Source organism: Molossus molossus, unplaced genomic scaffold (genome assembly GCF_014108415.1).
Source record: "Molossus molossus isolate mMolMol1 unplaced genomic scaffold, mMolMol1.p scaffold_m16_p_19, whole genome shotgun sequence".
NCBI classification, from domain to species: domain Eukaryota; kingdom Metazoa; phylum Chordata; class Mammalia; order Chiroptera; family Molossidae; genus Molossus; species Molossus molossus.
Window position 1 is genome coordinate 16,449,159 of NW_023425354.1, and position 24,527 is coordinate 16,473,685.

Here is a 24,527-nt window from a genome sequence, read left to right on the forward strand (position 1 = left end):
ATCTTTCTTTCTTATAGCTGCATAGTATTCCATTGTGTAAATGTACCACAGCTTTTTTGTCCATTCATCTACTGATGGGCACTTGGGCTGTTCCCAGATCTTAGCTATTGTAAATAGTGCTGCTATGAACAAAGGGATGTATATATTCTTCCTGATTGGTGTATCAGGCTTCGTAGGATATGCTCCAAGAAGTGGGATCACTGGGTCAAATGACAGTTCAATTTTTAATTTTTTGAGGAAACTCCATATTGTTTTCTATAGTGGCTGCACCAGTCTGCATTCCCACCAGCAGTGTGCTAGAGTAAATACACTTTTCTCCACATCATTGCCCGCACTGTTATTTGAGGATTTGTTCAGGTGTCAGGTGATAACTTATAGTCGTTTTAATTTGCATCTCTCTGATGCTTAGAGATATTGAGCATTTTTTCATATGTATCTTGGCCATTTGTATGTCCTGTTTGGAGAAGTGCCTGTTCAGGTCCTCTGCCCATTTTCTAATTGGATTGTTTGTTATCCTTTTGTTGAGTTGTATGAGAACTCTATATATTTTGGATATTAACCCCTTTTCTGATGTATCATTAGCAAGTAAGTTCTCCCTTTTCATTTTGATGTTGGGTTTCTTTTGCCGTGCAGGAGCTTTTTAGTTTGATGTAGTCACATTTATTCATTTTTTCCCTCTGTTTCTCTTGCTCTAGGCGATGTATCAGTGAAAATTCTGCTACATATGATGTCTGAGATTTTTCTGCCTACATTTTTTCTAGGATTTTTATGGTTTCACAAATTACATGTCTTTTATCCATTTTGAGTTTATTCTTGTGTACGGTGTAAGTTGGTGGTCTAGTTTCATTTCTTTTCATGTAGCTGTCCAGTTCTCCCAGCACCATTTATTGAAGAGAATGTCTTTACTCCATTGTATGCTTTTGCCTCCTTTGTTGAATATTAATTGTCATACTGTCTTGGTTGATTTCTGGGTTCTCTGTTCTGTTCCAGTAGTCTATAAGCCTGTTCTTGTGCCAGTACCAGGCTGTTTTGATTATGATGGCTTTGTAGTATAACTTGATATCTGGACTTGTGATTCCTCCCACTTTGTTCTTCTTTTTCAAGATTGCTGTGGCTATTTGGGATCTGTTATGGTTCCATATAAACTTCTGGAGTATTTATTCTAGATCTGTGAAATATGCCATTGGTATTTTAATTGGGATTGCATTGAATCTGTGGATTGCTCTGGATAGTACGGACATTTTAATGATGTTGATTTTTTCAATCCATGAACATAGTATATGTTTCCACTTTTTTATATCTTCCTCTATTTATTTTTTCAATGTCCTATAGTTCTCTGAGAACAGGTCTTTTACCTCCTGGGTTAAGTTATTCCTAGGTATTTTTGTTGTTGTTGTTGCAATGGTAAATGGGATTGTTTGTTTAGTTTCCCTTTCTCAGTGTTCATTATTGGTGTATAAGAATGCCATTGAGCCCTGGCCGGTTTGGCTCAGCAGTTAGAGCATTGGCCTGCGGTCCAGAGAGACCCGGGTTCGGTTCCCACTAAGGGCACATGCCTCAGTTGCAGTTTGTCCCTGGCCCTGGTTGGGTCGTGCAGGTGGTGACCACTCGATGTGTCCCTTTCATGTGGATGTTTCTCTCTCTCCCACTCTATCTGAACAAAAAATGGACAGATGTCCTCGGGCGAGGATAAAAAAAAAAAAAAAAGAATGTAATTGATTTCTGGATGTTCATTTTATATCCTGCTACTTTGCCAAATTCATTTAATAAATGTAGTAGACTTTTTATGGAATCTTTTGGGTTTTCTATGTACAAGATCATGTTGTCTGTGAATAATGACCATTTCACTTCCTCCTTTCCAATTTGGATCCCTTTTATTTTTTCTTCTTATCTAATTACTGTGGCTAAGACTTTCAGTACCATGTTAAATAAGAGGGGTGAAAGTTGGCATCCCTGTTTTATTTCTGTTCTTAAAGGAAATGCTTTTAGGTTTTGCCTACTGAGTATGAAGCTGGCTGTAGGTTTTTCATATATGGCTTTTATTATGTTGAGATATGATCCCTCTATTCCCACTTTGCTGAGCATTTTTATCAGAAATGGGTGCTGGATTTTGTCAAATGCTTTTGCATCATCTATTGATATGATCATATGGTTTTTATCTTTCATTTTGTTTATGTGGTATATCACATTTATTGATTTGTGAATATTGTACCAGCCTTGCATTTCTGGGATGAATCCCACTTGGTCATGGTAATTCTTTTAATGTATTGCTGGATCTGATTTGGTAATATTTTGTTGAGGATTTTGGCATCTATGTTCATCAGGAATATTGGCCTGAAGATTTCTTTCTTTGTAGTGTCTTCATCTGGTTTTAGAATTAGAATTATGCTGACCTCATAAGAAGAGCTTGGAAGTCTTCCTTCTTCTTGCATTTTTTGGAATAGTTTGAGGAGAATGGGTGTTAATTCTGTTTGAATGTTCGTGAATGACTTTTTAGTAACTTGTACTGCTGAACATATAAAAACAAGACACTATCATTGTAAATTTAGATAAAAAAACTTTTCCCTTAAACTTTCCAATATAGCCTCTCATTTTTCTTCCCCAGTCTATCTCTTAGGAATTGTATGGGCTGCCATAAATTATTCCCTCACTGTTCAATTTGAGAAATTGACACCTATTTTACAGATGGGAAGTATGAAGTAAAAAAAGCAGAGGTCTAACATTCTTGCTAGGATCTCAGTACAGACCTTAATGTAAGACCCTCCCCTCTAAGTGCTTGCTACTTGAAATGACCTTGAATAAATCATTTAACCTCTACTTGTCTTATTTCTCCCATCTGCCAAATGAGAGTAAAGAACGGTCTGGTTATGTGGCTGTTTATGATGACCAAAAATAGTTGTATAACTTCAAGTAATTTTATGTACTCTATCCCTTGGAAAGATATCGACAAACTAATATTTTTGATATGACCTATACATTTTTTGACACCTTAATCCACATTTGGGAAGCTAGTTGAACTCTTAATCAAAAAGAGAGAGATTATGAACACTGATTTTTATTTTGTTTTTAAGTGAGCATTGAGATATATGAGAAGTAAACTTAGCTTGAGGAAAATAAGATGACTCATAATGAGACATAAGAAACTTTCATAAATAAAATGTGGGACAGTGAGCAGAATCCAGTTACTTACGTGAAATCAAACAAACTTGTGAACAAGACAGAGACTAGAAATAGTGGGCATGGTTTTCATTTTTGTAAAATGGGTTGGTGATTTCTGAGAATGTTCCGTGTTTTAGAAACGTGATTTATATATTAGTTGGATGCCACTTACTGAGGCAGCATTGTTCTCTAGGAAAAAGACTGATGCCCTCTGCTGTCATCTTATTTCCTTCTGTTTGCTGTCAAAATAGGAGGGAAAAGGCAAAACCCAAGCAAGGTGGTCAGGAGCACTGCTGGGAGGGTCTGGAGTCAGCACCCCGTGGGCCTGCCTGTGTGACCGATCGATAACTTCACTCCAAAGTGAGTTTACGTAATCGTTAGAGCATAGGAACATCATTTAAAAAATATCTCTGGAGTAATACCATCTGAAAGAAATGTGTGCTCTGGAAATTCAGAAAAACTCGTATGAGGTGGAAGCATCTACTCTATGAGATTTCTCTTGAAGAGAAACTAAGTTCCTTGTTAATCAGAAGAAACCTCAGCCAACAATTCTTTTGGAACTAATGAGCGCCTCCTTATTCCGCTAAGCCACCTAAAAGATGATTTAAGGTGCGTGCCGACTGGACAGGCCAGGAACCGATCTTTTTGTTGTTTTATTGAAGCAGATGGGAAGCCGGGCTGTAGGTGGCAGCATCACACCAACGTGTCCTCTCTGAAGCCTCCCGGCGCGGATCCCAGAAAGATGCTGAGAGCTCTCTGGCTCCTGGAGAGCTGCAGCCCGTTCGCCACACACCAGCCACGGCGTTTCTTTGTTGAGAGTGAAAACTTTCCTTCACTCTGCAAGCATCCACCTCTAAACCCACGACATTCAGAAAGCTCTGAGCGGGTTCTTTGTGTTGTGGCGTTGGGGAGACACCATGAATGTGCACTTTATTAGAGCTTCTAAAAATACCAAGCGCAGGGCCTTTGAAAGCGCAGATTTGTCAGCATTTCACATCAATGGCTCTTTTATTTGTTTGTTTTTCTTCCTGATTTATAGACAGCACCCCATTATGGAGGCAGTATATCTTCATTTAAATAACTTTCAAGTTATTTATGACTGGCAATGACTTTGAGGCTGGGAGTTTTACTTTGTTTTATTTTTGTTAACAGATTAATTCTGGTGCTAGTGATAACAGTTAGGACCTGAAATAAAAGCAGTTTTACAGAGTTCCCTGGCTGATTGGAATAATCTAGTTAATTGCATGAGAGACCCCAGTTTTTCCCGAAAAGGTCTTTGTCATATCCAGCTATCTTCTGATGTAAATTTTTAACAAAAAGGAGTAATCAATAAACGATGAAGTCTTACTATGTGACAGATACTATGTAAGGCTCTCTTCTGTCTCACTCATTTAGCCCACGGGACAAACTCCGAGCTGCTGTGGCTGAGCAGGGGCGGACGCAGGGCGAGGGGACTGGGCGACTGGCCCAGCGGTGCTCAGCCGGGTGGGCCGGGCAGCCGGCTGCCTCCCGCCAGGAGCCGCCTCTCCGAACAGCAAGACAGACTGGTGGGTAGGACATGAGAGATTTCTACCTAATTTGCAAGCACTTGGGAGGGGTGGTGGGTGATTTTTAACATTTGTTTTCTTGATTAAGCAAATATTTATTCAATGCTCGCCATGCGCGGCCCAGGATGGGAACAGAGGAAGCCCCGACCCAGGCCAGAACACAGCGCTTACCCTTAGTGTTTAGGGGAAACAAATGTACAGACAGGCAATGAGGACACCGTGTGCTCTGTCACTGCACCGACGCCATTGGTTAGTACGGGAACACGGACACGAGGGTGGAGGGGAAGAGCCTTCCCAAGGAAAAGGTATTTCGGTTGCGTCTTCTGGGGAGACCGCCGTTGGAAGGGAGGGAGGGAGGAAGGGCACCCAGAGGGGCAGCGTCAACCACAGCATGACATGCACATGACATACTGTAGCTCTAACACTAAAATGAAAAACTTAGAATATGATTTTGTTGAGTTCAAAGCGAAGAGACAGGGCCACTATTTTCTCATCAACCCTTAACTATAACCTAAAAAAATAGTTTCCTAATGCGAAATCTCAAGGACAATTAATTACACAGCAATCTCGACCATCAAAAATAGAGTGAAGACTCTGGGAAGGGGCAGGAAAATGAGGACGCTGACCTTTATTGAATAGCATTCATGTTCTCTCAGTGTCCACAGGAGCTCTGTGAGATTAGTAGCAATGTGTCTGTTTTCTGATAGGACTTGGAGACGTTAAGGAACGTACCCAGAGCAAGCGAGGGAGCGGTGGAGCCGGTGGGTCTCTACCGAATGGAAAGCCTGCGCCCTTCTTGTGCCTTCGTAGGGGATGGAAATACCTTCTCCCCGATCATTCCAAGATCTCGGCTGGGCTCCTGCAACAAAAGGCAGTTTAACAAGAGAAAATCATGCAATTTATTTAATATAAATTTTACATGACATGGGAGTCTTCCGAAGGAAACGAAGACCCAAGGAAGCGATGAAATCGGAGCGATCTTATGCCAGGTGTGAGGTGGAGTGGAAAGTCGTGGAGAATGTGATAGGACACAAAGAGCATATGCTGAGGGCAGTAAACTGGGGGAAACGCAGGAGGGTCTGTTTATTCAGACTCCTCTCTGTGTCCCTCTGTCTTCAGAGAGAAGGGTGCGCCTTGCTTCCAGGTACAGGGAGGGTGCCACTCTTATGACCTGCTTCAAGGGAAGGTCAGAACGTTCTTCCTGCACGTGCTCTTTCTCAGGTTCCTTCCACTTACATAGTCATTGTGCCAAGGGGCCTGATGGAGGGGAAGCCCGTTATGACCCTGTCACTTTCTTCCCTCGCGTAGTCAAAGTTAAGCATCACAAAGGCTGCACACTATAGCTTCCTTATGCACTTGACCTGCAAGAAATTTCCTGAAATTGTGACTCAGATGGTTTACTTTTATAAATCGCAAATTCATCCCCTTGCTACTCCTCCTCAATCTCATAGATAGACTAAAAACTAAATTCCTGACTCTGCCTCGGTCTTTCCACCAGCACCACTCTGCAAAGCGCTTATATTAGTTTCCTAAAACAAAACTAGTCCCATCACTTATTCAAACAAAAACTTTTACTGCCTTCAGAATAAAGTTCACATAGCCCTGTTTCTCTCTCTCTGTCAAATGAATAAATAAAAATATTTTGATAATTGAATTTATTTCCGTGTACTCTGAGGGCAAATTGATACTAAAAGCAGTGATCCTGTATCATTATGACAACATTTACAAGTTGTTCTCCAGAAAGCCTGGTGCCGTAAGGACAGGCTCACAGATCAAACAGAACTGAGTGTCCAAAAATCAGTCCATATGTCCACGGTCGACTGATTTTGATAAGAATGCCAAGATGAGGAAAATATGATCTCTCCGACGAATGGCGCTGGGACAACTGGATGGCCACAGGCAGGAAGATGATGTTGGTCTCCTACCTCAAACCATACACAGAAACGGATCAGGGAACTAAATGTAAACTATAAAACCCTTAGAAGGAAACTTAGGTGTCAGTCTTTATCACCTTGGATTTGGCAATGGGTTCTCAGATACGACACCAAAAGTACAGGCAACAGCCCGGCCGGTGTGGCTCGGTGGTTGAGCATCGACCCATGCACCGAGAGGTTGCTCCACCCCATCTGGCTACTTTTCATACCTTGTGTATGTGACAAAAGCAACCTCTCCTGTGACTCAGGAAAGGCATTTGTTCTGGCCTGGAGTCTGATGCAAGTTTTGGATCCTCTCCTCCCCTCTCCCACTCTGCCTCTTTTTTGTGCTCACATTGTCAGCTACAAAAACTCAAAGATGGACCAGTGGTTTGGCTCCAATTAGTATCCTCTGGCGCCTGAGCCATATGTTGGCAATTCATTTGCACATCTTTCTGACTAACTCATGATTTCACTTAATAATAGTATTTTCCTGGGTGGTATTTTCTGTTGATCTTTATGCTTCAATATGGGTTCTTATTTTTCTCTGAATCATTAAGTCAACATAGGTGTGGTTGGTTAGGTAAACAGAGAAGATAAATGGGTTCATCTGAACCTGCAGAAGCATTCTCTTTTCAGTGCTTATGGTACTGACTTGCACATTTTTAATATTTCCCTCTGGCTTCTTTTCACAGTGGCTATTGATTAAGTCTGGAAGAAAAAAATAAAAAATAAAAATGGAGCTAGGTAGGGAATACTCCTCACCAAGAGCTCAAGACAGCTAAAGGAAAAGTTGTCTTTGAGTAACAAAAATGCACCCTCTTTGAGTAACAAAAATGCACAGGTAACACTTAAAACTAAGACACCTAATAGTTCTTTGGTAGAATTAGTACCATAACTTGGTAATACTTTCCAAAGTGTACTTCTTTGAACTTTTACTGGAAAAGAAACCTATATTAATTAACGTGCAATTTCTTGTCTTGGAGATCAACATGTTTAAAAATCAGATAAAGAAGTCAATTTCAGTGTTAATCTAGAGTTATTTGAAACTTCTTTTAGCTTAAAAATAACCAATCTTCCAGCTCAATAGTAAAATGGATGTTTGTTAAGACATTTTCAGCTTGTTTCTGCTTCGTTTTTGCTGTTGGTTTTCATAGAGACAATAGTTCTTGTAATAACTGTTTGCAGTGAAAAGAAGTTCAAGGCAAATTGAAAATATTTTTGAATGAGCTCAAACAATTTACAAATTATATAGAATACAGTACTCTCTTACTCATAGGTAATATTGTTTGGTCATTGTTAACATGTTAGGTACAAGATCAATGATTTCTGCTTGATAATACCTTGCACTTTAAAGTGTATTTAGTGTTTATTTATCATCTGGTTTTAATGTGGTGGAGTCATAATACATAAAAGGGAATATTCGCTAGGCCCATCTTTTGAGTTACACCCATTAACACAAAAGTTGTAATGTTTTCTAAAATGGCTTCATTTAATTACCAGTTATGCCGAACTTTTCACAAGTTGCATCAATGGTGAGTCACTTCAGTTAAAATCCACCAATGTGTACAATAGAACAAAAGGAAGGGACAAAAGAAGTTTCAGCCTCTAGATAAAAGTAGAATTTTCAAAAGGTATAAAGAATAACCTTTTGTCAACTTTCCATTCCATAGAAGAGCTGTAAGAAAAATACTAAGGAGTCTAGTACCATGTAAACATTAATAGAAAAGGAATATTTCAGCAGGTGTGCAAGTTGCTCTTTAAGTCGAACATGGTAATCCTTTGATCATGTCTCCGAAAAGGGTTTCTTTCCCAGATGTGTTGCAGCAACTTTTCTTAAAGGTATAACTTCCTTTTCTGAGAAATTCTTGATATTATTATTAATTTTTTATTTTAAAAAAGTCCATAAAAGTAATTTGGAAAGTTAATTATTGACCATTCTGAGAATGTGTTTTACTTTTAGAATTTCTCATATTTAGATAAATTAATAACTTCTGTTATTAGCCATGTTACTGATATTAGGCGTTATTGTAGTCAGATTTATACTTTCCTTATAAGGTCAAACTATATTCATATAATAATTAAAATTCACGAATCAAGTATTTATAATATGCCTACTACATATTTAGGAATGAACTAGACTGTATTAGATAAATATAAGAAAAGCTTACTACCTTCAGGGAGCTTACAGTCTAGTTGAAGAAATGACATAACATATATTAATATAGTATGTGTGGGATTAAACATATACATAGCACCAAAATAATAGCCAGGTAAACTGTCAACAATCAGAAAAGTCATTAAAAAAGCAACTGTAAAATTGGTGCTATATTAATGTCTTGATAGTGTCACCGCTACAAAATGTTTTCACCAGCCTCACTTTTCTCCAAGTTTTGTCAATGCCCTAGATGTCGCCGAAGGACAAACCTCTTCATCTCTGCTACTCACAGTCCAGTTCAAACCTGCTTCCTAGCCAGATTGCCTGCCTCTCTCTAATCTTGCCTTCTGCATCGCCATACATATTGCATCCAGAACAATCTGCCAACAGATTCCTGCTTAAAACTCCAGTATTGCCAACTAAGTAGAGCCCAGTTTCTTTAATATGCGTGTCAGACCCCTGGCCCGTCACTGCTCAATCTCATTTTCTGCATCCCTCCATCTAGAATGTTATGCTCTAGTAATACTGGATTTCTTTTATTGTAAAATACACACATGTGCTATTTCATACCTCTGGGGCCTTTTTTCTCATTGTTTCCCCTACCTGGATTGCCCTTCCCATGAATCTGTGTTTGGCTAATTCTTACTCATCTTTTAAGACCACAACTGAGGCATCATTATCTCCTGAGGTCCTAGGTTGCACTGAAAAAGTCCCTTTCTCTGTGACCCCATAATGATCTCTGCAAATCTCTATTCAGCATATTTTATTGAAATAATTTATGTGTGTGTATCGGCTGTCTTCTTTTTCTGTCATCGGTGCCTAACACCAAACTGAATGCATCCACATGTATGTTTTCTGGAGTAAACATAATGGTTTATGGGAGTTTAGCAGGTGGTATTGTTCTTGTTTATAGCTTCATTATGTGTTAGCTGATTGCCCTCAGGCAAACCAGTTGCCGCTTTGAAACAGTTTTTTCCATCTTTAAAATGAAGGTAATGATTGCTAATATTTATTAAGTATCTGCTGTGTTACAGGTATTCTCCTAAGTACTTTGCATGTGTGCACAATAATGCTGGGAGGTAGATACTATTGTCACACCTATTTTACAGATAAGAAAACCGAAGCATTAGAAAGGAAATTTTAACCATTTTGCATAGTTAGTAAGCAGGGAAGCTACACTTCTAGCCGAAGCAGTCTGATTGCAGAATCCACACTTCTAACAACTACACTGCGCTGCATCACAGGGGCAGGTTGTGAGGAGAACCACGTGAGATGCTAGGGAGAACATTTTTAAAGCGCGTAGTAGTACGCAAATAATAACTACCCTTCTGGAGCACTAGAATGTGCATACTACAGAGTAATTTGCACATATTGATTCATTTCATCCTAGGGGCTAGTTAATCTCCACTGAAGATAAGATGGGCAAGGTAAAGAAAGATTGTACAGCGGCAGGTGGCAGAGCCTGGCTTCAAGCACAGCAGTGTGAGTGTAGCCAGCATGCGTCCTCACAACGCTATGCTGCCTCTCGAATACTAATCACAAATATCGTTTCTGGTGCTCCCTGCCAGTGAGTTTTACCCATACATCTTTGCACTTGCATTGTATGCATCTGAAACTATATGTTTTAAACATAGTGGGTTTATTCTATTTGGCAGCAAAAAGAAGTATCACAAAGCAAAACTAGACCTGTCGTGCAAATGAGGACGTTTAGGACTGGAGCCTAGAATTAATGTGCTTACCTCCTTAACAGGCATGTATTTAAAGATAGAATCACACGTATACTAAACATACTTACACATATGTTGTAATTAGTAAAGGAAATCAATGAAAAATTCAATTGTGATTTAGAAATCAAAGTGGCCAGTTCATTATTATCTAATTCATTACTTCCTAAAAAAGAAATACTGGCATTATATCCTCTTCTGAAGAATTACCGCATATGAACTAGCCAGAGACTTAAAAAAAAATCCTGAATTGGGATCTAGTGTTTCATTGAAATGGGGAGATATAAGCTCCAAGTACCCTGACTTTGGTGGGGTTAGGCGAGGAAATAGAGTGATATCATTTTTGTGCTGGTTTTTAACTTTTTATTTTTTTAAATTTATCTTTATTGTTGAAAGAGCTACAAATGTCCCCCCCTAATTTCTCCCATTGACCACTCCCCCACCCGCCTTCCCCACACTGTTGCCTGCATCCATTGGTTATTATGCATTTAAGTTCTTTGGATCATCTCCTCCCTTCCCCCCTCCGCCCTTCCCTGTGAGGCTTGTCAGTCTGTTCCATGCTCCCACGTCTCTGGAGCTATTTTGTTCGTCAGTTTATTTTGTTCATTAGATCACACATATAAATGAGATCATGTGATATTTAATCTTTCTCTGACTGGCTTATTTCACTTAGCTGGTTAACTTTTAATTTCTTTTTATAAAAGATGTTTGACCTTTGTGGAACATGAGAAATGCAAAAGGACTGGGGAAAAAAGCCCAGTGTTTTTCCCCATCTCTCTAGAACCATCTTCTCCAAACGATCCTTACACCAGACCACCTGCTTTGGTATAACTCCGCTGTAGTCAGATGAACAGGCTTATATCTTCCAACCGCAAAAATGCTAAATGAATCTCCTGCTTGAAAGACCTGCAGGATGCCCTGGCCGGTTTGGCTCAGTGGTTAGAGCTTCGGCCTGCGGTCCAGAGAGACCCGGGTTCGGTTCCGCTAAGGGCACGTACCTCGGTTGCAGTTTGTCCCCAGCTCTGGATGGGTCATGCGGGTGGCAACCACTCAATGTGTCCCTTTCACATCGATGTTTCTCTCTTTCTCTCCCTCCCACTCTATCTGAACCAAAAATGGAAAAAAAAAAATGTCCTCGGGTGAGGATAAAAAAAGAAAGACCTGCAGGATAATGTTGTCCATAGTAGTTATACACTTGGCATAATGCGGGTTGTTTACCTCACAGCTTGCTATGTGCTTAATATGTGGAGTTCCTTTCCATGGCTGTTTGTGTCTGTTGGACTGTATGTGTTAAAAATAATATAAGGTCAAATTCCATAGGAAAGCATGGTTCTGATTGAATTTCCAGTTCCACACTCTGGACCCCAGCCAGCAGGATCTGGGAATGTGTCAGGGATAGTATGCCTTACACTGCAGCACTCAAAAGTGACTACTGAGCTTGATTAACTCATGGTGAGGATAGGTTTGAAAAGATATTTCAACCTGGCTAATTAGCAAGCAGTCAGACGCGGCAGAAAAGTGAGTAAAATATGCGCCACCTCTCTGGAAGGGAGCTAACAGAATGTAGTGAGGGAAATGGCTAAGGCAGGGTGCTGGAGCCACAGGGAAAAAGTTAGCCCCGCTGCATGGCCCATGGCTCATGGCTCATGGCTCATGGCTCATGGCTCGTGGCTCATGGCTCATGGCTCATGGCTCATGGCTCATGGCTCATGGCTCATGCTGTTTAAAAATAGAAGTGCGAGTGCTTAAACTTGATTTGAGTTAGACTAGGCCCGAAATATATGTAGTTAGCTATATAATTTTTGGTGCAATTTGTTATAGGCTATGTTGCCTTTAAGCCCATTTTCAAGTTCAAATTAAGACATGAAATCTTTAAAAAAAAAGGAAGGGAACTGTATGATGCCCCCAAAACTGCATTCATCTACATTTTTAAGCTCTGAAAGGATTATTTTCTTATTTTATAGATTTCCTTTATAAGATGCCCAGCAAAACATGATATTTATGTGGACACTTTTTGGAGTTAACAATGCTTTTATATAAAAAATCTGCCTGAGAACACAACCCTTTACAAAATGCATTGTGATTGTGAAGATGATGACTTCTCTTATGTCTCAAACAGTTAAAACTTTGACCATAGTTTAGCCGTGCTCATATTCAATTTTTGTCTCTTGGATTTTGGTTCTCACTTATATTTCCACTCTGAAACACTCCGTCAGGCATCTCACCTTTTTAGCTTAATGTAATCCTATTCTGTCTTTCAAGGAATATTAAATATTATCGCCTACAGAATCTATTCTTCGTTACTTACCCTTCATTCTTCCCAAACAGAATTGTCCCCCCCTAATTTATAGTTCTATAGACTCTAGTACAGTCATGTGTCACTTAACACAGGGATACATTCTGAGGAGTGTGTTGTTAGACAATTTCATCATTCTGCAAATATCATAGAATTACTAACACAAACCTAAATGGTATAGATAGCCTTATACACAGCTAGGCTATATGATATAGCTATTGCTCCTAGGCTACAAGCCTATATGGCATGTTACTGTATAGAACAATAAGAGTTAAATCAAGCACAAGAGAAAATGATGCAATCAAGAGGTGCAGCAAATACTACAAGATGGATAGAGTTGATGCTGGAGTGACACAGCCTACTATTTAATAGCAAACTTAAAAAAAGTTTTTAAATATATTTTTATTGATTTTTAGAGACAGAGGAAGGGAGAAGAGAAAGAGATAGAAACATTGATGTGAGAGATAACCATGCATGGGCTGCCTCCAGCACACCCCCTACTGGGGAGCCAGCCCACAACCTGGGCATGTGCCCTGATCCGGAATTGAACCTGTGACCTCTTGGTGCATGGGTCGATGCTCAACCACTGAGCCACACTGGCTGGGCTATAGCAAACATTTATATATGGATAAAGAGTATACTCTAAAATAATGATTAAAAGTATAGTATAGTAAATACATAAACCAGTGACATAGTCATTTTTATCATTATCAAGTATTATGTACTGTACATGATTGTATGTGCTCTGCTTTTATATGACTGGCAGCGCAGTAGGTTTGTTTACAGCAGCAGCACCACCAACCCTGGCGTAACGTGCTGCGCTCGGATGTTATGACGATTACAGTGTCACTAGGTGACAGGAATTTTCCAGCTCTATTGTAATCCTGTGGGACAACCTTTGGTCAGTTGTTGACCTAAAGGTTATTATGCTGTGCCTGACTATTTAAAAATAGAAGTGAAAGGTCTCACACGTGTAGTAATCTGTTATAGTACTTGTCACATTCTATTATAGTTAGTATGCATTTGTCATTCTTCCAAATTAATTGTAAGCTGCTCAAGGGCAGGAACTGTCTTGTTTATCCTAGAACACCTACTGTCAAGTTCAAGAAGTGAACGCAGCCTTGCACATAGCTGACACTTAATGTTTTCTGAAACCAAAGAATCTTCAAGGTAGAAAGTCTAATGTGGGGGGGAAACTAACAAACCCAGAGCACCCCCCCATATTCTTCCAAACATTATCCTGCTTTGTTGTTGAACTCGGCTTCCTATTTGCCCACGTTCTCCACAATGTTTATATGAGCCTCCCCCCTTATATCTGCACGTCAGTTTGTCAGTTGTTCTCATTATGAGACTATGTATGTTACTTTGAATCCATTATTTACTCAGAAAGTATGTGTTGACTTCCTACTGTTGTACTGCTGAAATTTTATCAACATTTACTCCTCATTTTTCTAAAATGCTGATGAATAATAATATCCGCTCCCATCATTTATATAGCATTTTGCAGCCCACAAAACACTTTTACAGTCACCATTTCATTAAATTTCCAAAATGTATGACGAGGATATTATTATTATCTCAACTTTTAAGGCCTTTCTTAGATTCTCGGCTAACTTTAATTAAGAATGCTTTTGTTTAATCATGTCAATTTATACAACTTAGGATCTTGAAGGGAACTTAAAGATGGAGTCCCACAGTTCTCTTACAGGTAAGTAAAATAATATCTGGACAGGTGATGTGACTATCACATATTCTTGTTTGTTTGTTTGTTTTTTATCCTCACCTGAGGACATTTTTCCATTTTTTGTTCAGATAGAGTATGGGGGAGAGAGAGGAAGAGAGAGAGAGAGAGAGAGAAACATCGACGTGAAAGGGACACATCAAGTAGTTGCCACCCGCACGACCCAACCAGGGCCGGGGACAAACTGCAACCGAGGTACATGCCCTTAGCGGGAACCGAACCCAGGTCTCTCTGGACCGCAGGCCGACGCTCTAACCGCTGAGCCAAACTGGCCAGGGCCTATCACATATTCTTAATAAATGGCAGTCTAAACTGGGATAGAATTTATCTTCTGCGTCCTTGCTCAGTGTTCTAGCCACTGCCTGCTTGTCTCTAAGACAACAAAGTGTGAGTACTTCACCCTCATTTTTAAGAAAGGGAGTCAAATATAGGGTGACGGAAGAAGATTTGATGTTGGGTGGTGGGTGCACAATCTGATATACAGATGGTGTAGCATAGAATTGTACACTTAAAATCATACAAAAAATCATACAGTTGTATGATTTTAAGTGTACTGAAACTGTTTTAACCAATGTCACCCCAATAAATTTAATTGAGAAATTCTGTCTATTCATTTTTGAGAAGTGTCATTTCTGTTATAGTTTTGTAAATCTTATTCTTATCAGAGTCTCCTTTCTGGAGTTGTATTCTCTTTTTCTCCTCCTACTATTTGCAGTGGAACTTGTGCATACCTGTACTATGTACAACTTCTCTACACAGCTTTCTCTCTCTCTAGATTGTATCTGTCTAGCTTATCAACCCCCCCCCCCCAAATATAATTTCTTGGCCTTTAGTTCTTGTTTTCAGTATTCCGTTGGTTGGGTGGTTTTATAGCATTTACCCAGAGGTCTGCTGAGAGACCCGGATGCTGTGAAGTGTGGGTCCCGTTGTCTGGTACTCTTCCTTTGCTGAGAACGCAGAGGTTTAAACTGGAATGAATTCTTAGAGGTTCTAATTCCGTTGTTTTCCAGATGAGGAAAATGAGCTCCAGTGAAAAGGAATTTGCCTAATGTATGTAGCCTGGCCCCAAATCCAGGATTCTGACGTGGTCTTTCTGCCACCTGTCTTGCTGTTGAATAGAAGTAAGATCTCTGCATCAGCACAAGTAAGTCGACTGAGTACCGAGAAGGGAAAGCAAGGAGTTCATGCTAACGAGGCCCCCAAACTTGATCCTAAACTGGTTAAAAATGGAAACAATCCAAGGATTCCTTTTGTAAAAATTTACTTTAATTTGCAACTAACCTGGAGAGGTCTTCGGAAGGGCCTCACAACCCTTACCTTTCTGTTCGACTTTATCAAATTATTAGAAATGTAATTTTTTTTAAGAAAAATAATCTTTTGTCTGACAATCTCCTAGTACTTGATGCCATTTTGTCTTTAAATATAAGCCCTATTATTTTTTTATGGCACCTTATAGGGAAATACTGATAGTGTCTCCGCTGGAACCAGGTGAGTTAGCCATAGTATGTAAACGCTTTATAATTTACTAACAAGATTTGAGCATAGGGGCTGATTTTAGTAAGATTTGGTTCTGCGAGACAGAGTCTTTTGCATTGATTTAAGATACCTGAATTCAGACTGAAACTTTCCAGACTTGAGAGTGTTCACGTTTTCATAGCTTAATTGTAAATCATCTTTCATTGAGAAGATTTAAAGACAGGCTAAAGAACTAAATCTTTTCAGTCACCTTCCTAACTAGGAAAAGCCTTCAGATGAGCCTCACGGTTCTTTCCAACGGATTAGAACAGTTTGATAATGTTCAACTAGAACAAATACTAACACAAGGAAAACAACTTTTTTCCTCCAAGAGTTAAGTGTAAAATTAGGTGTCATTACAGGGCATTTGGAAGACGTTTGGAAGCAGTCTAGCCCAAGCAGGCCGAGCCGCCCCACGGTAATGGGCAGCAAATCAAAACCAGAGAGGTAGGCTTGTTGTTCCCTATTTGTTTTGCCTCATTCTGCCTGATTATTTTGGCAAAGTGAAGCTGAAACAGCAATGCTCTGAAGTTCTGCAAATGTAAGCTTTTAATTAGGTGAAAGACTCTCTCGCTGCTCTCGCTGAGTGCATCGTGTGTTTGAAGGCTTTATCCCCACGTTGCTGGGTTTGGACGAGCTGCCGGACTCCCAGCCGACCCTCCCCTGTAGTCACGGAAACGCGGAACCCTCGCAGGCCCTTCCCCAGCGCTAACCCCTTGGACGCTGCTGCTCTGTGTTCCGCGTGCTTTGAGCGTCTCTGGGAATTCCTGTGCATCTGCACGGTCAAAGGAAAACAATTCTGCTTCAAGTTTGCTCTGATGAAAGAGTTTCCATTTTAAATGACTTTTCAATTTAAAAATGTTCATCAGCACTGCCTGGAAATGGTAGATTTTTCTCAGAAGAGAGTGTTTTCTACTTTGCTTTTTCACTGATATTTTCTCAGATGTTTAACTGATTTGCACATGGCTTTGTATCTTTGGTTTTAACTAAAAATGGGACGTAAGAGAAAAACAGGTGTCAAATGATGGTACAAGACTGGCTGTGTGGGTTTTTTTCAGATAAAATTTAAAGTCTTTAAATGGACATATTTCATTTAGATAAAAAGATATTTAAATAATACTCATATATACTAGGACTTTAAAAGGTTAGCGTCTGCCTTGTAATGAGTTTATTTAAACAATGTAAGAATCATGAGGAAAATTGATCAGAATCGAATAGGTTAAGTGTGTGAATAGAAACATAAGTCACTTTTAGTGTTTCTGATGCAGTTAGTAGCAATCTCTAAGTTGGCTTCCTTGTGAAATAGGAAATAATATTGCTTATGATTTAGTAACCACAGTTAGAGGATGCTTTTGGCTTTCAATTAGAATTGGGTCCGCTTTTTACCTGAAATATAAGTTGCCTACATTACAGAAAAAGCAATAAAATGAATCCTAAATTATTTGTGTCAAAAATCTTAAGAATGTTTACAGAAAAAGAAATTGCTATCCACAGACAATCTTATCCCACTCATGTCTGAACTGATGTGGTGGCTTTGGTTTTATTTTTGTCAGTGTTAATTTCCTGCCATGCAGACGAACTTCTTGCGAAGGGATTAACGTGATTAAGTGGCAAAATGACACACAAGGTTGTCTGGAGCTCATCTTCCCTCCTTAGCTGGTTAATCACCTTTGGATTCTGGGCTCTGTCGATGAGTGAGTCCCTTCCACAAGGAAATCGCATTTATCAATCCAAACATTTGATCTGCACATGACCACGTGAGTTAGAGGTGACGTCTAAGATAAAAGTTACAATCTGGGTTTAGAAAGACATTTTCTAACCCTAAGCTGGGAGTGGATTTCTCCGTTGTGTCAACCTTCCCTCCTGGCCACGCTGACAGCACAGTCCAGCCCACGGACTCCTCCCTCAGTGGGGAGCACAGCACCGCCACCAAGATGTAAAGCCTCCAGAGAGGCAAACTAGTCAAGATCATGTCTCCTTGTAGCAATGAGGTTACTTCGAATTCAGAATCATTTTCTGAGAAGCAAAATGTTCACAGTGAAGGCTTGGGGCTTGTAGAAAATCGTTCTGACGCGGGTACTATAGTTTGCATATCCCTCACTTGTCCTTGACTTGACACACAACTGGAGGGATTTGAGGTGATTAGTAGCTTATTCTCTCGACAGGGTGATGATTACCTCCCTGCAGGTACTATCATCCGAGCGTATTAGTGGTTGTAATGACTGGGGTTTATGTAACATGGTCTTAAGAAAGATTGCAAAGTATTCTATGCTTATTATCTTTTCCCTTTGAGATGCATGCCAGAATTGTTATTTAGATCATTCTGGGGACACCTGGGCACTGTATTTAGAGGACTTGACCCAGGTCTCACTGATAGGCAGTGACTGAAGCAAGGTTTAGACCCTTGACCTCCTGATGGCTAACCCACTCTTCCTTCATTTGCAAGATGAATAGGAGCCATTAGCTTTCACATTTCACCCCCAAGCATTGAAAATAACAAAATCTGCCTTGGCCAGTTTGCTCAGTGGTTAGAGCATCGGCCACTGGACCAGAGAGTTCCGGGTTCAGTTCCCGCGAAGGGCACGTACCTCGGTTGCAGTTTGTCCCCGGCCCTGGTTGAGGTCATGTGGGTGGCAGCCACTCGATGTGTCTCTCTCATGTCGATGTTTCTCTCTCTCTTCCCCCCTCTCTCCCTCCTGCTCTATCTGAAGATAAATGCAAAAATGCCCTCGGGTGAGGATTAAAAAAAAAAAGAAAATAACAAAATCTCCGAGTAGGATGAAAATGTATTTCTATACTAGCTTTAATTTGTATAATAGCATACGGTTCTCTGCATATGGTTCGTGATATCCTTTTTTAAAAAAAAAAATTTGTGACGGGATGACCTAACTATGAGTCCTCAAGGGTGAGGCACGGAGCTGTTGCGCCTCCTCTGGGTAGCGGACTAAATGCACACGCTGCAGGCTGCAGACGTGAGTAAATGGGGGCAGTGGTGGTGAGGCCTCCTCTGGGCTGGGCCTTCCGTCGCTCATTTTGAACTGTCACAGGACGATTCCCCTCATCAGCCCTGTACCACCCGGCCCGCTCACATGCGGTCATCAATGCTAACTAAACTCTTGAAATTCTATTGAATTCCTTATACAAAATGGATTATGTCTTTGGTACTGGATGGGCACAACCAACCCTCGAACACCCGGTTTCTTTTGTCGGTATCGGCCCTAATTTCACTGTCTTTCTTGTGCTAAAAACACAATCCGTTAAAGAGAAGAATTTGGTTTGACTCATGTTTGGCTTGAAAACATGATGTTGATTAAGGACCCCACCTAGGCGTGTTTTAGAACACAGATGACTCTCACTCTGAAGTGATTATTTATTGTGCCCTTTATAAAGGGAAGGAAAAGGAAGAGAAGGGAAAACTGATATATTGAGCATTAATTTTTTGCTAGTCTCTGTCATGTGTTTTTTTTTTTTTTTTTTTTATATCCTCACCCGAGGACATTTTTCCATTTTTTTGTTCAGATAGAGCGGGAGGGAGAGAGAGCAAGAGAGAGAGAGAGAAACATCGATGTGAAGGGACACATCGAGTGGCTGCCACCCACACGACCAACCAGGGCTGGGGACAAACTGCAACCGAGGTATATGCCCTTAGTGGGAACCGAACCCGGGTCTCTCTGTACCGCAGGCCGACGCTCTAACCGCTGAGCCAAACCGGCCAGGGCTGTCATGTGTTTTTCACAAATGTTAACTTATTCATCCAGAAAACTTGCAAGATAAATATTATTTCCCCCCATTTTAACACAGGAGAAAATTGAGAATCAGAGAGATTAAGTAACTTGAACAATAAACTAATAAATAGCAGAGCCCAAATTTAAGCACTAATGTGTCTGATATTTATGAGCCAAACTATACCTGGTGAGGCCCTAGGGACCGTGTAATTGCTATCAGTGAATATCATGGACACAGTGGAACTAAGGCTCCTTAAAGGGAAAGCTCACTATATACAGAGCCATACCCATGCATATATTAAATATAATCACAAAAGAAATCTTTCCCAACCCTGTAGTTTGTGACATTTGAGAAAATCTTCTCACCAAAACAAACAACAAAACCACTTTAAAAATAATTGAACTGTTTAAAACTATTTTGAGATAACTATAAGGAAATCAGAGAGAAATGTGTGCCTTAGGCTCAGTCGCTGGGCAGACTCAAACACCTTTTGGATTCAGACTTTGTAGGGGAGTAAAGTATAGGAGAATCCGGTGCTTTTAGTCAACATATCAGCATCTGGGTAGACTACATAAAGGAGAAATGATCTGGAAAAGGGAATGTTTCTATCGACCATTTTGATTTTCTAAGCACTAACCATTTTAGATGGAACTCTTTTTCCTAGAGGTAGGGTTTGGACAGAAAGAAACACTCTCTTCCCTTTCTAAAGGGGTCTAAGCACAGACTGAGAGAAATTAAATAATAGATTACTTCCACCTCTTAGCATCAGTGGGTTTAAATAGCATAAGAATTAAAGTTGTTTTGTAATTGTTTTTCAAAAAAGACTCAGTAAAACTGTAAGCCTCAAAAACCAACCAACCAACCAACCAACAAACAAACAAACACAGTAGTAATCAGGCCCAGTACAGACGCATAGGCCAGAAGACAGCACTACTAGAATGCTGGGCGCCTGGAAGTGAAATATTCCAGGAGGTGGGAGGAGACCTAGATTTCACCCTGGTGGCATTTCTGTATGGGCTCCAGTGACAACTATCCATGTGCCTCTGCAAATAATTTCTGAACTTCGGGCAGACTGTAGATTGCCGGTGTCTGGCTGATGTTTTACGGACGTTTAATCCTAATAGTGAAGCTATTCATATTCCCAACAGTAGAGGTCCTCAGTACCATAGTTCTTCAACTAAGATGCTGAAAAATTGTCCCACCCTGGAATTATTTGGCCTTCATGTTACTTGTAGAACTTAGCCATTTTATGGATATAATGATCAATTAATATATTATTAATAAATGAAAAAAATGTAGTCCTTGTCTGATCTTGACTTACAATTTTACAATCTTGTGTTAAGCCAAAATAATGTGTCAAAAATGAGTTAACAGTGGGATATTTGAAAAAATTCATATATATATAAAATTTTCTACAAATTTTGGAGTAAAAAGACCACGGGGAAGTGTTTTTAAAATACTTTAAAGTTTCTCAAGATACAAGACGGCAAAGATTTTGGAGGAGCCTAGGGGGTCGGTTCTGGTTTTCCAATAACAGCCAATTTACATACCTTGTGTTTAGAACTGTGGACTTACAAGATACTTAGGGTGGGTTTTTGTCTTTTATTTGAATTTCCTGCCTGTCAACACAATTCACTAAGAGCATTCCCGCTTACCCGGTCTTTCACCCGAATCTGACACTGTCCTTACCTCCTGTCAATTCCTTACTCTCCACAGCGAAGCAATCGCTACATGGTATCAGTTCCACCTCCTATACATTGGTTGTGCATTTCCCATCCCTTTAGCCCTCATGGCCCTGGTTTATGCCCTTAATTGAGCTATTATAATCATCTTCCAACTAATCTCTCTATTTCCAATCTTATCTCCTTCTAAGCCATTCCCTGATTATTAAAAAAAAAAATCCTTTCCTAAAATGCCATTTTCTGGCTTAATACTTTCAGTGGTTTACCTCATGACTCCATAAAGCCCAGCTTTTCTTCGCAGAGCCTGCAAGTTCTTTTATAACCTTGTCTCTAACTCAGCTTTATTGCTTCCTTCTCCCTTCACCACAGCCCTCAAGTCTATGTTCCGGCCTACACCGAACTAGACTTCTCCAGGCACATCACACTAGTTCAGCCTTTCTGTTGTTACATGCTGTTTCTCTCTCTAATATTACTATTAATTCTTCTGTCTCTCTTTGTTTGCCTGTCAAGCACCTAACTTTTTCTTTACGACCCAAGCCCAGTATCTTCTGCTTCTTAAAATCTTCCCTAGCCCTGGCCAGTTTGGCTCAGTGGTTGGAGTGTTGGCCTGCGGTCCAGAGAGACCCGGGTTCGGTTCCTGCTAAGGGCACGTACCTCGGTTGCAGTTTGTCCCCGGCCCTGGTTGGTCGTGTGGGTGGCAGCCACTCGATGTGTCCCTTTCACATCAATGTTTCTCTCTCTCCTTCCCACTCTATCTGAACAAAAAATGGAAAACATGTCCCCGGGTAAGGATTTAAAAAAAAGAAACCTTTCCTGAACCCCAGACAGGGTTAGCTATTACCCTCTTTGTATCAATACTATATTGTATATATTTTTCCACTAATGTACTCCCCATATTAGATTAGGTATTTCTCCCATTAGACCAGTGCTTTGGGGGAAGAGGGGCAATTCAGCCCCTCAGGGGACATATGACAATGTTTGGAGATGTTTTTGATTGTAACACAGGGGGGTTAGATTGGCATCTAGTGGGTAGAAGCCAGAGATGCTGCTAAACATCCTATAATACCCAGGACAGCCTCCCACAACAAAGAATTATTCAGTAAAAAATGTCAGTAGTCGAATGGATAAAAAAGCTGTGGTACATATACACAATGGAGTACTACGCAGCTGTAAGAACGAAAGATCTCTTATCCTTTGAAACTACATGGAGGGACCTGGAAAGTATTATCCTAAGCGAAACAAGCCAAACAGAGAAAGACAAGTATCATATGATCTCACTTATTTGTGGAATATAATGAACATAACAGTCTGAGGAATGGGGTAGACCTAGAGATGTGGAAGTGGGGTACAGACTGACAATCCCCAGAAGAGGGGGTGGTGGGAGAGATAAACCACAGAACTTATATGCATGTATGCATGAACAGTGGACATGGACAACAAAGCTGGGGACAGGGCAGGGAGGGAGGGGGTGGGGGGACTCAGGGGGTGAAAAAGGAGAAACATCTGTAACAAAAATAAATTAATAAAAAAAATAAATTAAAAAAAAAAAAATGCCAGTAGTACCACCGTTGAGGTTGATGGAGACTCGGATATGGTGCCTGCCTGCTGGCTCTGTGGGGAGGGCTCAGCAAAGGAACAGGGGTCTCCGCCAGCATTTCTGTCTGGGAGAAAGCTGCCCTCCAGCTCTCATCCTGAAGCCAAACAGTGCCCCCTTCGTCCCCCCCACGTGTCCCTGGTGCCTTTTGGGTTGCTGCCCCAGCGCGGGAGCTCGGGGAGAATGAGTCCGAGTCCGTGGACCAAACAGAGAGTCCTGGGCCAGCCCCTTTCCATCGCCACACCCCAGCCCAAGAAGAAAAGGACATCAGTGAAGTCGTTCTTTTCCAAGATCTCTTGGAAATCGAGGTTCCAGAAACGGGAGCCTCTGAAGAATATGTTTTTCATCTTGGCAGAAAGAGCCCAGGACCCCAGTGCTAAAAAGCGTCGCAGGACAGTGACAGGCCTGGGAACCAGGGCCTGTGAGAACCCGCCAAGGTGAAGAAGTACAGGAAAGTTGTCCTGGACCCGCGTGGACTGTACGATCCCATGAGTCCTGAAGTCATTCACAACAGTCAATCTGACCATCATCCTGGGCACGATCCAGGGCAAGGTGTGGCTCCTTCGCAGACACCACTCTTCAGGACAGGACTCCGTTAGACGCTGAGAGTGACAGCCCGGGATACTCGGCCTCCGTCCTGTTTGGGCGATGGGCTGCCGTTGCTGGGTGCAGATGGAAGACATTTTCCACCAATCACGTTAAGCACACTCAAGATTCCTGCCTGATTCATTTGCAGGACAGAAATCCCCAGGTTGCTAAGGCTTGCAGGACCACTTTTCAGCCTGTTCTCCCTCTCTGAGGCAAAGGAAGGAACACAGCTTCCAGAATGAAGATCAAAGGAACCTCAAGCTCTGCGGCAGCTGAGCCACTGTCACCCCAAGCTCCTGCAGTACTTCTACCGAAGAAAATTCTGTAAAGCAGAGCCCAGGGAAGGGCTCCCACCCGAGCACATGCGGGAGGGCTGATACCCCCTGGCCTAACTCAGGTGCTTCTGCCTGCCTCTCGTGATTGTAATAGAAGAGGGGAGGTTGGCAGAGCAATTGATGGCAAAAATAATACTGCGGAATCCTATAGTTATATACAAAGTAAAATCTAAATTGCTTTCACATATGTCAATTTCTCCCCATACATATTTGATAAGAAGGTACATACTTTCTTTGAAATATTGAAAGTTTAGCCCTGGCCAGTTTGGCTCAGCAGTTGGAGCGTTGGCCTGCGGTCCAGAGAGACCCGGGTTCGGTTCCCGCTAAGGGCACGTACCTCGGTTGCGGTTTGTCCCCGGCCCTGATTGGTCGTATGGGTGGCAGCCACTCGATGTGTCCCTTTCATGTCAATGTTTCTCTCTCTCTCTCTTCCTCCCACTAAAAAAAAAAAAAGAAGAAAGTCTGTCAATTCAGTGCTTTTTTCTCAGCTTTTTCTTTAAGTTCAACACTGTTACTTATCTTCTATTTTTAATTTTATCTTAATTTCTG

The 24,527-nt window shown here is 40.9% G+C and overlaps 1 pseudogene; it reads left to right on the forward strand.

Moving 5' to 3' along the window:
* The first annotated feature begins 23,238 nt into the window (after positions 1–23,238).
* LOC118634058 lies at positions 23,239–24,020 on the forward strand (annotated as a pseudogene).
* Positions 24,021–24,527: the final 507 nt, after the last annotated feature.